The sequence below is a fragment of the Camelus bactrianus genome, chromosome 6, assembly GCF_048773025.1.
Source record: "Camelus bactrianus isolate YW-2024 breed Bactrian camel chromosome 6, ASM4877302v1, whole genome shotgun sequence".
NCBI classification, from domain to species: Eukaryota; Metazoa; Chordata; class Mammalia; order Artiodactyla; family Camelidae; genus Camelus; species Camelus bactrianus.
In genome coordinates, this window is record NC_133544.1 from 97,981,273 (window position 1) to 97,994,142 (window position 12,870).

General features: G+C 47.4%; 1 protein-coding gene across 1 annotated transcript in view; it reads right to left on the reverse strand.

Moving 5' to 3' along the window:
• LOC141577999 (trafficking protein particle complex subunit 9-like) overlaps positions 1 to 2,881 on the reverse strand; it is a 110,527-nt gene extending 107,646 nt beyond the window's left edge. The window contains exons 1-2 of the mRNA XM_074366433.1: positions 2,076 to 2,881; positions 1,328 to 1,516 (exon numbers count right to left, since the gene is read on the reverse strand). The gene's annotated coding sequence lies outside the window, so the exon portion shown is untranslated. The remainder of the gene's footprint in view (positions 1 to 1,327; positions 1,517 to 2,075) is intronic.
• Positions 2,882 to 12,870: the final 9,989 nt, after the last annotated feature.

Sequence of the window (12,870 nt, forward strand, 5' to 3'; positions counted from 1 at the left end):
ATACTAAGAAAGAAAAGTTTAAAAAAATCACGGTGGAGATTATACCTCACTTGAGAGAGTATGTGCTCAGCATGCATGAGACCCTCAGTTCAGACACCTGTAACTCCATTTAAAGATTTTTTTTCAAGAAATGGAGAATTAAATCAAAAAGATTGAGGAATACAGAATATTTTTAGAGACTCAACTCAGATTTAAGATGGGGAAAAATATCCATTTCTCATAGGAAATCTTGAGAACTATGTAAACCGGATCTGAGTTGTCTAATCTTTTAACATTATTCATGAATTCCTATTACCAAGTCTTAAAACAGCCTGATAACCCACAGTGGTGATACTGATCATAACAGCTGCCAACACGGATCGAGCTCCGGCTAGGACCTCTCTGTTCGGCCATCTCTGCCCCTGAGGCCTCACCAGGCTGATAGTACTAAATTTTGTCATTCATGAGCATATCCTGTAAGTCCTCCCTTTGTGCTCCTCACTCTCCCCTCACCAGCCCCTCTGAGGGAAGCACTGTTATCATCTTCCCCACCCCGAAGATAAGGCCACTGAGGCACAGAGACTAAACCTGCTCCAGGTCACATCGGCATTAAAGGACGTCTATATTTCTGCTGTTTTACTATTGACAAAGGAATCTGACATATCAATTCAAGGGAGACTGTTAAATAATCAAGTCTGTCAGGTCTTCACCTCAAAGAGCAGATACTATAGATTCCTGATGTAGGATGAGGCTGCCGCCACAAACTGACTCAGCTTGAAATTAATATCCAAGATGAAGCAGCGGATACACGTAAATATTCACGATTGTCAACTCCGCTCACGGGTCTGGGCCCTTCACTGCCTGAACGGGGGTGAAATCCCCACCCATGTCAGGGATGGAATCGCGGCTCTTCCCAGTGTCACCCAGGATTCACGGGCTGTTTCCCCCCACAGGCTGTCTTCAACGATTAAAAATCTCTCAAGATTTTTACACCATGCAAAACTGAAAGACATTTCTGCAGATGGAGCACTTTCTCAGGCTTAAACCTTTTTTGCTTACACTCAGCAAGTGGGAAAATAACACATGACTCTGCAAAGTCTCTGAGCCTCACCACTCCAGGAGTAGAATGGCCTCAGCAGAAGATGACTCTTCACGGATGAGAACAAAATAAATCCGCCCCCAACCACAGGCACTCCCAGAGACAGCGCTCAGCAGTCTTCTGCACACTCACGGTTGTACAGCCCTCACCACCATCTATTTCCAGAACACTTCATCACCCCATAAGAACACCCCTGTCACTAGCCGTCACACCCCAACCCCCCTCCACCCAGCCCATTGAAACCATTACCTGCTCTCTGCATCTGCATGTGCCTATTCTGAGCATTTCAGATCACTGAAGTCAACAATATGTGGCCGTTTGTGTCTGCTTCCTTTCACTTAACGTGCTGTTATCAAGGCTCGTCCATGTTGAAGTGGTATGAGCATCTCTCTTTTTTTTTTTTTGAAAGTTTTAAAGTTTATTAGAAGGTGGTAAGTACTATCAAAAAGAGTAGAGAGGAGCATAAGTGATTGGGTTTCAAAGGGAAAAGGGCGGGTTGAGCAGTCAGGGTGGACTTCCAAGAGCAGGTGGCATTTTTCATATTCCCCTTTATTTATTTTTCCTTTTTTATTCACTCTTACGTCTGAATAATGTACAACTACATGGAGATACTACATTCTGTTCATCCATTCAGCAGCTATGTATGGACGAGGTCCAGACGAATGAGTGTAAGAGGTGACTAGGCAGGGATGGCATTTAAGCAAAGGGCAAGATGTGCTTTCAAAAAAAAAAAAAAGCCAACAAACAGAGGCACAAGGAAATTCAGCACGTTTCTGAGAAAGTGCATGCTTGCTTCAGCATGACTGCCGTGCAGGGCTGGGGGGGTGGGGAGTGACAGGAGACCCAATGAGGGAGTCACCTGAGAATATTCCCCATGCAAGCAGCTCAGCCAATTCTCCTCCTTCATCCTGTATTTTAGACCCATTTTTGATAGGTTTTCTATTTCAAGTAACAGCACTTAGTTACACATCTGATCATCTGCATCAGATCACCTTACCTCCAAGCCACAGAAAGTCATTCACTGACTGGAGCAGCTCCAAGACATAACGGTGATGGACCAGGGAGTCCTGCAGCATCCCGGCCTGCAGGCACAAACCCCCACATGTTCCATGGTGATGTCCGGAAAGTAAAATGCATGGAAATATCTCACTGCTTGTGCACGATATCTGCCCCCAAATTGCCCCATAATCATGCTGGCAAAGCACTACTGAGCCTTCTCACTACAAAAAAAAAAAAAAAATAGAGAGAGAGAGAACAGAAAAGAAAAGGATAAAGCTAAGAACGCAAATTTAGGGTCTTCCATTGAAAACCAGCAACCTTCACTGCCAGTATCTCAGCTGGAATGGTCCTGACTTCAAAAACCACTGCGCAGTTACATTGCAAACGTGATAGACATATATGTATTCCACATAGATGATATTACAGTAGGATTTTTCTTTTCGAAATTTCCAGTTGCATCATTAACACAAGAAAGATTATGTTTCCACTTTAAAAAATCAATTATCTTCCACTTTCTTAATTTTGAACCTATTATTATTTTATAAAGGGTGCTATGCTGCAAATTATAAACCAACTGTTTGGCTTCTGCCAACAAGACCTTTATGACTTCACTATTTCAGAGAAAGATTTAATGATGCTTTGAGAAGTGGGGCCTGGGGCGCTCACTAACAGCTCTTTAAATACTGACAAGGATGTGCTATTTAAGTAATGCAAAGGCTCTAACTCTACATTAATTCAGAAACCAAAGAAACTACACCAAAGCCTTACTTTATCATTTTAAATTTTGCTATTCTTTTGAATATTAAATTTTTTAATAGATAAGATTTTTTTTGAGAAACACAGCAGCTGTATTAAATTTCCTCTCACCAAGAAAGCAATCTTTATCAAGAATAAATACCCCTATGGAAATCCAAAAGACGGGACGTTTCTTGCTATGTGAACATGCAGATCTCACTAGAACGAGCTCAACAAAGTCCTGGGCTACCCTGAAACTTAGCTCTTCTGTTCCAAATGTTGGCTGAGATAAGATCATCACACAAGGCAGGGAAGAAGAGAAAAGTCGACCTGGCTGCATCCGTTTTCTTCCAGACACAAGGTGCCGCTAGGGGGTCCCCGTTAATAAGCCCTCCCCATGAGGAAATCCGGCATCCACACTGCCCCTGCCGTCCCCAAGCAGCCCCGACGCCCCTCTCCCACTGGTGGCACCCCAGCCTGTCAATGGTCTTCTAATGACCCTCCCAGTTGGTGGCATTCTCCCCCTCTTCCCCGCTTCACACACAAACACACACACACACTCAGAGCCAGAACAGCCTTCCCAAAGCGCATATTTGATTACATCACCCCCACTTCAAACCCTTCAGAGGCTTCCTGGTAGAGTTCTAGCCCCACCTCCGACCCTGCTCGCCCAGCCTCACTTCAGTACACAGGTCCCCAATGACCTCAGGTGCCCCCTGACTTGCTGCTACTTCCCAATTGCATCCAGGCTCATTTTGACGGTTTGTCAAGGAAGTCTTCCTTCCCTCGAACCTCTGCACTTTGGGTTAGGTGCCCCTGCTGTGTTCCTAGAACATTCTACGCTAAGACAACTTCTGACACTGCTAAGCTCTCAAGAAGCAATACATTTTGCTTACTACTGTGAGTCCACCCTCTCTCCCCTGGACACTCAGAATTGCATGTGTTATGAATAAATGAATGAAGGGGTGGGTCTCAAAGGGACTGGCAGAGCTGCTCTCGCCCACCCCGACCCCTTCTTTCTGTAGAACATCAGAAGCAAAACCATGAGTACCTCTCCTGAGGGTCAATTTCTGCTGACACCCTTCACTGCCTCTTCTGTGTCAGTTGTAGTAAAAAACCAAGCTCCTCCAAAGCCCTCCAACCCTAGGCCCACTCCAGGGTCCTCCCAAGCAGGGGGACCCTCCACCCTGGACCAAACTGTGCACTCTCCCCGAGTCCCCACCCCAAAAGCCTCCAGGCCTCTACCCGGGCTGCTCCTGCCACCTGAGTCACCCTCTTGATTCCTTCTCCTGGCTAACTCTTACTCTGTCCTCATAACTGAATGTAGAGCCCATTTCTTCAAGAAAGCCCTCTCTGATGATGTTCTTTAGCTCTTGGCTGGGCTCCCTCTACAGCAGGACTGCTTGGCGACCAACTGTTTGTCCACTTGCTCCTCGGAGACCATGAAGTCTTGGAGGCCACGTGGGAAAAAGGAGTGAGACAAGAGGTGTGGGACGAGCAAAAAGCAAAATCACAGCCCAAGTCCCAGATTCAAGGATTCTGTCTCAGAAGAAAAGAATAAAATGTTTAATATGTATGTCATTTGGCTATGATTTTTCTGGATCTTGGAAAGCAAGAGGTTGGTGTTCTAGTCTAAAATCCAAGTTACATGCAAAGAAATGTACATATTCATATCCAAAGGAAACCATAGCTGCTCAACAACAGTTTGCAGTTAAAATCAAAGGAACTTTGATAAAGGCAATCTCTCTCTCTCTCTCTCTCTCTTTTTTTTTTTTTTTTTTTGTATCATATAGTTGTAGAAGTATTTGTATAACTAAGTGATGGCTACAGCCTATGATTCTTCACTGGAGTGTTTGGGGCTGAGGAAGCCCAGATTACATGCACTGTGTAAATACAATCACACCAAAACAATGACAGGGGCCCTACTGCCTGAGCTGAAGTTCTAAAGCAGACAACCTTACGTTGCAAGACAGCTCTCATTAGAAAGTAAGGAATGCAATGTTCTGTACTCAATTACATACGTTATAGGGGCCATTAAGCGATAGTGCATCTTGTCTAATGAAACCCCAAAATAAATTGTTAACATCGATTTTCTCCTTCTGACCCTTCTTTGCTAAATTTGGATATCAAACCCTCACTCCATACGGAAAGCTCAGATCTACGCTGCAGCAGGTTACATCCCGTGGACGAAAGCCTATCAAGGGAGAACTGGAGAGTTTCCCTTCAGAAGCTGCTAAGTCTGGTTTTGCACCTGTACGTCATTTGCAACCACGTCAGCGTCAAAGGAGTAAGACCTTACCTCTGTGGGGCGAAAATCACTGCGGTGCTTCTGAACCATTAAAGAACACTGAGCTTTGTGGAACAGTCCTGAGGCACTTAAATCGTACTTTTTGTGAACGGCTCCAAAACTGACCCAATTCACCAATCCAGGTACAACAGGGAGGTACCGGAATTAGTAGATAGAACATGCCCTTGAAGTCTGACAAGGCCCTGCTTGAATCCTGCTACAGCATTGACTAGCCGCTAAACGGACTAAATCCTTAACCCCTCTGAGAAGGCTTCCCAATCTGCAAAAGGGGGCTGCCACCGCCCACCTGGGAGACATGGATGTGAATGTAACACGCAAGTAGGGCGGCCGATTGGTACCTGACACGAGGCCTGGCTAGTTTCCCTCCGCTGACCTTCTTCCCCTTTAAACTTGCATTGTTCCCCCTGGTAAGGGTCAAGCCCCCGGACCAGACTGCCCGATTCTTCTGTGTATTCCTGGATACATGCCTTACCTTTAGGAGGCCAGAAAAGAACTATCTCCTCCAACGTCACTATCAATATTCTTAAGAGTCTGAGTTTTTTTAACTCTATTTTGCAGGGAGACTATTCCAGAAATGTCCAACCACCATTCTCCATTTTGGCTCCTCTCCCAGCGCCCGTCCCTTCTCACTTCAAATCTTCTGTCTACTGGCCTTTTGTTGTTGGGAAAGAGAGTCCACTAGGGTGGAGACTCCCTAGGCCTCTGTCCCTCCCTCACAGGTGAGTGTGACTACATTCTCCCCACTCCCCACTCCGACTCCAGCTTCCGAGGAGGTTCCCCTCCAGGACCATGCAGCCCCTGCATCATCCCAAGACGCGCACGTGTGGCCACAACCCTCCCTTCAGATTTCTTCCTGGGTGGCCCTGCCCACCCCCAGGACCCTTAAGGATAAATGCCATTGCTCTGAAAATCCCAAACGCCACTGACTTACACACCAAAGCTGCATGGTCTGGGCTTTCCTCCAACCCAGGCACAGCCCTGCCCCGCTTCAGCCTCAGTCTGCACCTCTCGAGATGAGCTCATCCACCTGCACGGCTGTGAACACCAGCTAAGAATGACGACTCCCAACGTGTATCTGTGGTCCGGCTCCTTCACCTGAGCCCCAGGGCCATAGAACCGAGTACCTTTTTGAGGTCCTAACTTGGATGACAATTGGAATCTTAAAAATGCCTCATGTCCACCATTTACTCTAGAGTTCGATTCCTGGCAGGTACCTCCCAGGCTCCCAATTTTAGTAACAGACCCAGAACCCACCTAGGTGTTTGAGGTCACATTCAATTTCCCCTGTTCCTCCCCCCGGCCCTGCCCTGGAATCAGTCCTGTCATTTCTATCGCTAAGCGAGTCTCAAGTCTGGTTCTTCAAGGACCACGGATGGAACCCCACAAGCTGAAAGGAAGGTGCAGTGCCTCACAGTCCTCCGAAGAGAGCTCCCTGGAGGGGGAGGCATCTCCTGCCGCTGATAACCTCAGAAGGCACTGGATTCTCAAAAAGGAGGCCCAGGAGAAGGGACTCAAGGTTCTCCTGTGGTCTGAACTTTGAAGAGCCCGAGGTTTTGGGCAGTTCCTTGTTAGCAGACACATCTGCCAGTGAGCAGATGAGGATGGGGGAACCCAGGCTAGGCTGTTCTCACTCCGACCCCTGGGCTATCGGGAGCCACGGGAAAGGCCTGTGTTCAGGGCACAGCCCAGCCTTCACAGATCCCAGCCTGCATTTTCCAACCCAGATAGCCTAGACTCCTACTTGCGACACTTACTTCTGTTCTGTTCCCCCCCAGAATGTGATGGACTCTTTCAGAATGTCTGGCCTGTCTCAAGCGAGACCAAGTCAGTGAATGATGAAGTGTCCACAATTGGACCAGGGCATGAAAGGAGAAACAAGGTCTCATGACCAGCATGACAGTGGTGGCCAAACCCTTTCCCCGGGTGAGATGAACCAGGGTGTGAGTGAGAATGCAAGGTCACTTCACGGCTGACGGTGGTTTTGGAGACTCACTATCGCAAACTAACCACACGGCCGGTGGACGTCAGCTGCAACAGACACGGAGTCAGCTATTTACTGCCACCATGTGTTAATAGTAAAGGCTGGTGCAGGGAGGTCTGCATGGCTGCTGAGGCAAACCACAGACCCGGCTCTGAATTCCCACTGGCTGGAGCAGAGAGGAAGCTACGGTCCCCTTTAGCGGTCCCTGTGTCCACCAGATCCAAGTGAGCCAGCTACTTATGAGAAGGCCATGTTGTTCTGATACTCAGAAAAACCAGCCTCATAAAGGGAAAATAAGAGTGGCATGGAGTTTAGACCCGCTCCTGCCTCTCTATGAAGGCAAAGTAAAGTAAATGGCACGGGGAAGGTGAATGCAAAAACAAAAAACAAAAAACCAAAAAACGGTGACTGCTTCCTCCAACAGCATCTCCTGCAGCTGCTCATCTCCGAGCCTGCCACTTTCTCACCAGTGACCACCGTCCAGGATGCTCCGTCACTCACGTCACACAGCGACAGCCCGGAACCGCGTGCCAAGCACGTTTGTGTGAAAGCCAGAATCAAGGAAGATGCTGCAGATTTTGACTTTCCAAGTTTAATACTCCATGAAAAAAATCCCTCAGCAGCCGCCTAAATCAATTCGCATCTCGCTTCTTCAAAACAATCAAACAAATTTAATAAGGGCGCATTTGTCACCAAACATAAGAAGGACCAAACTGGTTCCTCAAAGCAAGGATTTTAACAGGTATCAAACACCAGTGGGTGATGTGCTAACAAAGCAAAAATTCCAAAAAAATAGAAAATAAAAAGATGACTAGGATAATATATGGACCAAGGCAACTGTTAAGGTTTTTGCTTTTTAAAGCGATGGGGACAGCACGGAGGACAATCTGGCTATTTCCAATGCAGGGTGTGCACAGTCCACTTTTCAGACGCAACAACATGCTCACAGGGCGGTACAAGATAGAAAGGGAAATAGAAAAAGGAAAAGAGGAACAGCGAAAATTAGAAACACATGAGAACAAAAATAACTGAGAGCAATTACAAGAATTTACGTGAGTTTGGTGAGGACAGGGATGAGGGGACGGTGAGACCCACCCTCACCTATTGTTCCAGGGAAGGCAGGGGCCTGAGGCGAGCGGCGCTGCCGGGGGACCCCAACGTGGTCAGCGCCCCAAACCTAAACTTCACCTAGATGCGTGTAAACAGCTTTTGAGCTACAAAATGTGGTCGCATTTCAAGCTGGACAATTTTACTCACTCCCACCAAGAGTAACAGGAGAGAATTAGGCTCTGTTCCTGCACCAAAGCATTGTTTAAAAAAGTAATGACTGTGGAATAGTAAAAGCAACAATGGAGTAAAAGTGACTGGAGGAGACCTTACTTGACCCGAGCTCACAGGCCGCGTTATCTCACTGACGTTCAGATGCTGGCTGAGCCTTTACGGTACCAAAACAGACAGACCCACCAGGAGGGAGGTTTAATGCGCTGCTGTATTTTGATGCCGGGAGCCATGCCTTGTACACAAGGTTCTGGGTAAACAATGGTGACAGTATCAACCACTATGGGCTAAGCACACAACCAGCTACTCCGCCAAATCCCAAGGACAGACTTCAAAAGGCAAAAACAAGCTGGCATTCTATGGTGGGTCTGCAGACTCAGAGCCAAGCAGTTGCTGAGCAAACATGTCACCAGTGCCTCCTGTGACAAAAGAGGAGGCACTGGACAGGGGGCTGGGGCAGGGCTCCAGGCTTCCACTGCTCACCCACCATTTTGTCCAGGGGGAGATGTTGGTCCCTGCTTACGTTGCACCGATGTACCGACATTAACTGACGCCTGGGGACTCAGCAGGAGGTGACAGGTGATGGAGCCAGCCTGGGAGTGGCACGGTGCTGGCATCTGTGTCCTCAGCTTTGTCCAGGCCACAACATCTGCCAGTTCATCTACAAGAAAAAGAAGGGGAGAAAGCCGTGTAGTTCACGGGGCCCTGTGAGGACAAGTACAGGTCATGGCCACGACATGCCTCGCCCCTTCCTTAAGATATAGATGTATGTCCGGGGACGAAGAGAAAATTCATCCAGAGCCCGCCAGGCAACACAAGCAGGAGGGACTCGGGTCCCCTGTGCCTGTCACTCACAGGACTGGTCTGGACTTTCTTTTTATCAATTCTCTGGCATCTTCTCCTCCAACTTACCAACAACCAGAAAGTAGAATCTGATTTTAGACTCACAGAGAATCGCAGAAAACCTTCTCCACATCAGGCCCGGCAGCACGTGCCAGGCCCTCAGTCCGTACCTGTGGGACCGCCATGAGCCCTCTCCAGACTCAAGGCCCGAGGCCGTAGGTCGGGGGGGCACAGATTCCCACACTCTCCCCAGCAAAGGGGGACCACCTCTCGGCAAAGGCATCTCACCTTCTTCGGCCCGAGGGACATCTCGATGGATACACAGGGAAACAGAGCAGAATGTGGGGGGGTAGGCAGCCCAGAAGAGCTCGTCTGCACTTCCAAGGCAAAGTGGGTCCGTTGAACTAATCACAGGGACAAAGTGAGGACGAATCTTTCCCTGCTGTGTCCCATGCTCCGTGACACGCCTTTCCCTGCGTAAGGAGCTCATTTGGAAGCCCCTGGCAGTGTTTCTGTTGTCCTAAATTGGCACGGTGGTTGTCAGGCAGGGAGAGAGGGCCTGAGCCGTGCAGGTGCTGGACCTGGGAGGCAGGAGACACTGGCTCCACCCCCAGCTCAACCAGCACCTCATTCTGCGTCTCAGGATTCAGCATGACATCTATAAGCAAAGGGATGAGATTGTCCCAGGACATGCTGCCAACAGGAATGAAATGACAGCCATGTAAAGAAAGTTTCCAAGTTGCCACATTTAAAAATGTAAACCCCCCCAAAAAAACCCTAGAAACTGATTTTAAGAGCATATCTTACTTATTCTACAGTATGTAAAATACTATCATTTTGACATGTAATCAATAAAGAAAGAAACAAGATAGTTTACATTCTTTTTACTAGACAAGTCTCAGCGTCTGATGTGCATTTGACCTACAGCACATCTCAGCTCAGAGCAGCCTCCTCCCCAGCTCTCCTAGCATCAGTGACTTTGGCTACTCTATTGGACATCAATTCCAGGGGTCACACCAGGGGAATTGGCTGAAAAGCGGGAGTAAGTGTCCATAATAACCCTAAAAGAATCTCTCTGAAACAAAGGCGGATACACTTTTAAACGTCTGAAAACCGGCGGGTTTCACCTCCCTCACGCCTTGGCTACAAGACAGACCTCCTCCTTGCTGATCCCTTTCTGGATGTAGGAAAGCAACCCTTCACACAGCCAGGGTGTCCGGGCATCCAGGTAGACTTTCCTGTACTCTGTATCCAATCACACAAAGTCCTCCTTCTCAAACAGGATGTAGAGCAGGAGGATCTTGTCCCCAGACTTGTCGGATGCACAGTCCAGACACTTGGACTTGAGCATGATGAAGAGATACTCAGTGAAGTCCTCGAACCTCTTCTCCACCACCCTGCAGTCCTCGTAAATTGAAGGCCACGTCGGTGCGCGGCTGCTCGGCCACCTCCCCATGCAGCACAAAGACAAAGAGCCGAGAGTCATAGAGCGTGGTGCCATACAGCTCCTCTGCACGTGGAGCTTCTCGAAGGTCTTGGCCAAGAGGCAGTCGGTAATGGTGACAAGGCCCAAGACCTTGCGTTGGGTCTGGAATTTGCTCCACCCATTCTTGGGCGCATAGTGGTGACTGTAGTGGATACAGAGTGCCCACTGCGAGCCGCAAGGTATGATCTGCCTCACCAAGGAGATTCGCTTATAGATGCAAAAGAAATTCTCCTCTGAGATGATCCCCACGGGTTGGACCACCACGGGGGGAGTCTGGTGGTCCTCAGCACACTGCACGTAGTCAGGGATGTTCATGTTGCAGGCCCTGATGAGAGGGAAGAGGAGACAGAGGTACATACTGTGCTGCGGGCTGCGGGCCACAATGGGTTGCGGTGACCTGGTGTGTACCAGTCAGATGGCAGGGGAAGCCCAAGCAAAGCCGTGGGTACAGTTTGTCCTCAGCGTCTGCACATGGCTACCGCAGCTCGGATCACATTACGCAGCTTTTGGTGTAGGCTTCCGCCCTCTGCAGAAAAGGGTCATTTCTTGTTTTCTGTTTCCAAGCACCTAGCCAGGCCCTGATGCAAAGTCAATGCTCAAAACTGCTGAATAAAGGAATGAATAAAGGAACTGCTTCCACACCCCTCAGCAGGATATAATGCAAAGAAACACAGTAGGATCAAAAGACCTGGATTTCAACTCCAATTTATTTGAACTCCTAAGCTGCAGAATACCTGATAAGAAAACTTGCTTTGGGGAGGAGAGTACAGTTCAGTGGTAGAGCACATGCTTAGCATGTATGAGGTCCTGCGTTGAATCCTCAGTACCTCATTTAAAAAAAATGAAACAAATAAATTAACCTATTTACCCCCCTCAAAAAATATTCTTTGAATTCCAAATTCAAGAAAAAAAAAAAAACACCTTGGAATTGACACAACATTGTAAACATGAGTATACTTCAAATAAAAAAAAATCCTTGCCTTACAAGAATATATCTGGATTATGGACGTTTACAAATGTAAAATGCCTAGGGTCCCACCTGCATAAGAAGAAGGAACTGTACAAATTTACTATCCCTCATTTATGAGCTATATTTCCTTTGGGGGGTTTATAACCTCTCAGAGCTAATTTTCTCAGATTAAAAAAGAAGGAAAAATTACCGGATTCTCCGTAATGCTGAAGAATCAGATAAACCTATGATAGCATCTGACCCACAGAGTTTTCTCAATAAATGCTTGTTGAATGAATGAATAAACAAGCAAAATGAATGCTGCTCCCTGCCACAGAGCATCATGTTGGTACTGCCTGGAAATCCCAAGCCCACGTTTCACCCGACTCTACACTAACCATGGGTGACCTGGGCAGGCCTGTGTGCTCCTCTTAACCCCAGTTTAATCATGAATAGAAATGAGGGCAATAACACAAACCTCATAGGGTTAGTGAGTCATTACTGAATTGTATCCCAACTTTGCAAGATGGAATCTTTAAAGAAACTTGGGCAAAAAGTCCGTAGGCCCTCTCCATATAATCTCTTACAACTACATGGGAATCTACATTATATCTCAAAATAAAAAGTCTAATTTATTAAAGAGGCTATTGAGGTTAAACGAACTCACTGTCTCAAATAAGGAACACACAGTACAAATAGGTCAATGCCCAGCCCATGAGATACACTCAGTAAACATTCCCACTGAGCCCACTGGTCCCTCCAACTTCAGAGCACGATGATGTGTCCTCATGGCCAGAGGCCCCTGCACCTGAAACTAACAAAGCTAATGGTCCCCACTTTCAAGATCCCCTGCCACCACCATAGGACTAATTTTGTACTTGTAATTTTTTTCTTTATATTAAATAGAAAAACGTAATTGCATAGCCTTCAAGCCACCAAAACCTGACTACAGAGATCACGATGGCAGCCCTTCTTCTTGAAACAATAAAATGAAAAGCCATTTCCACAAGATTTCTGTGTAAATCTACTAGGGAACTTCATCCTGGACTGAGAGGAAGAGGACTGGGGAGGAGGGGGCAATCTGCGGCACACAGACCCATGGGCCACCTGTCCCACGATGGACTTTAGACCCAACACTCACCCTCAAGGAACTTCAAAATAGAAACTGACAGAGTGCTGTGGACAAGATTTTTTTTTTTTAAAGAAATCCCTT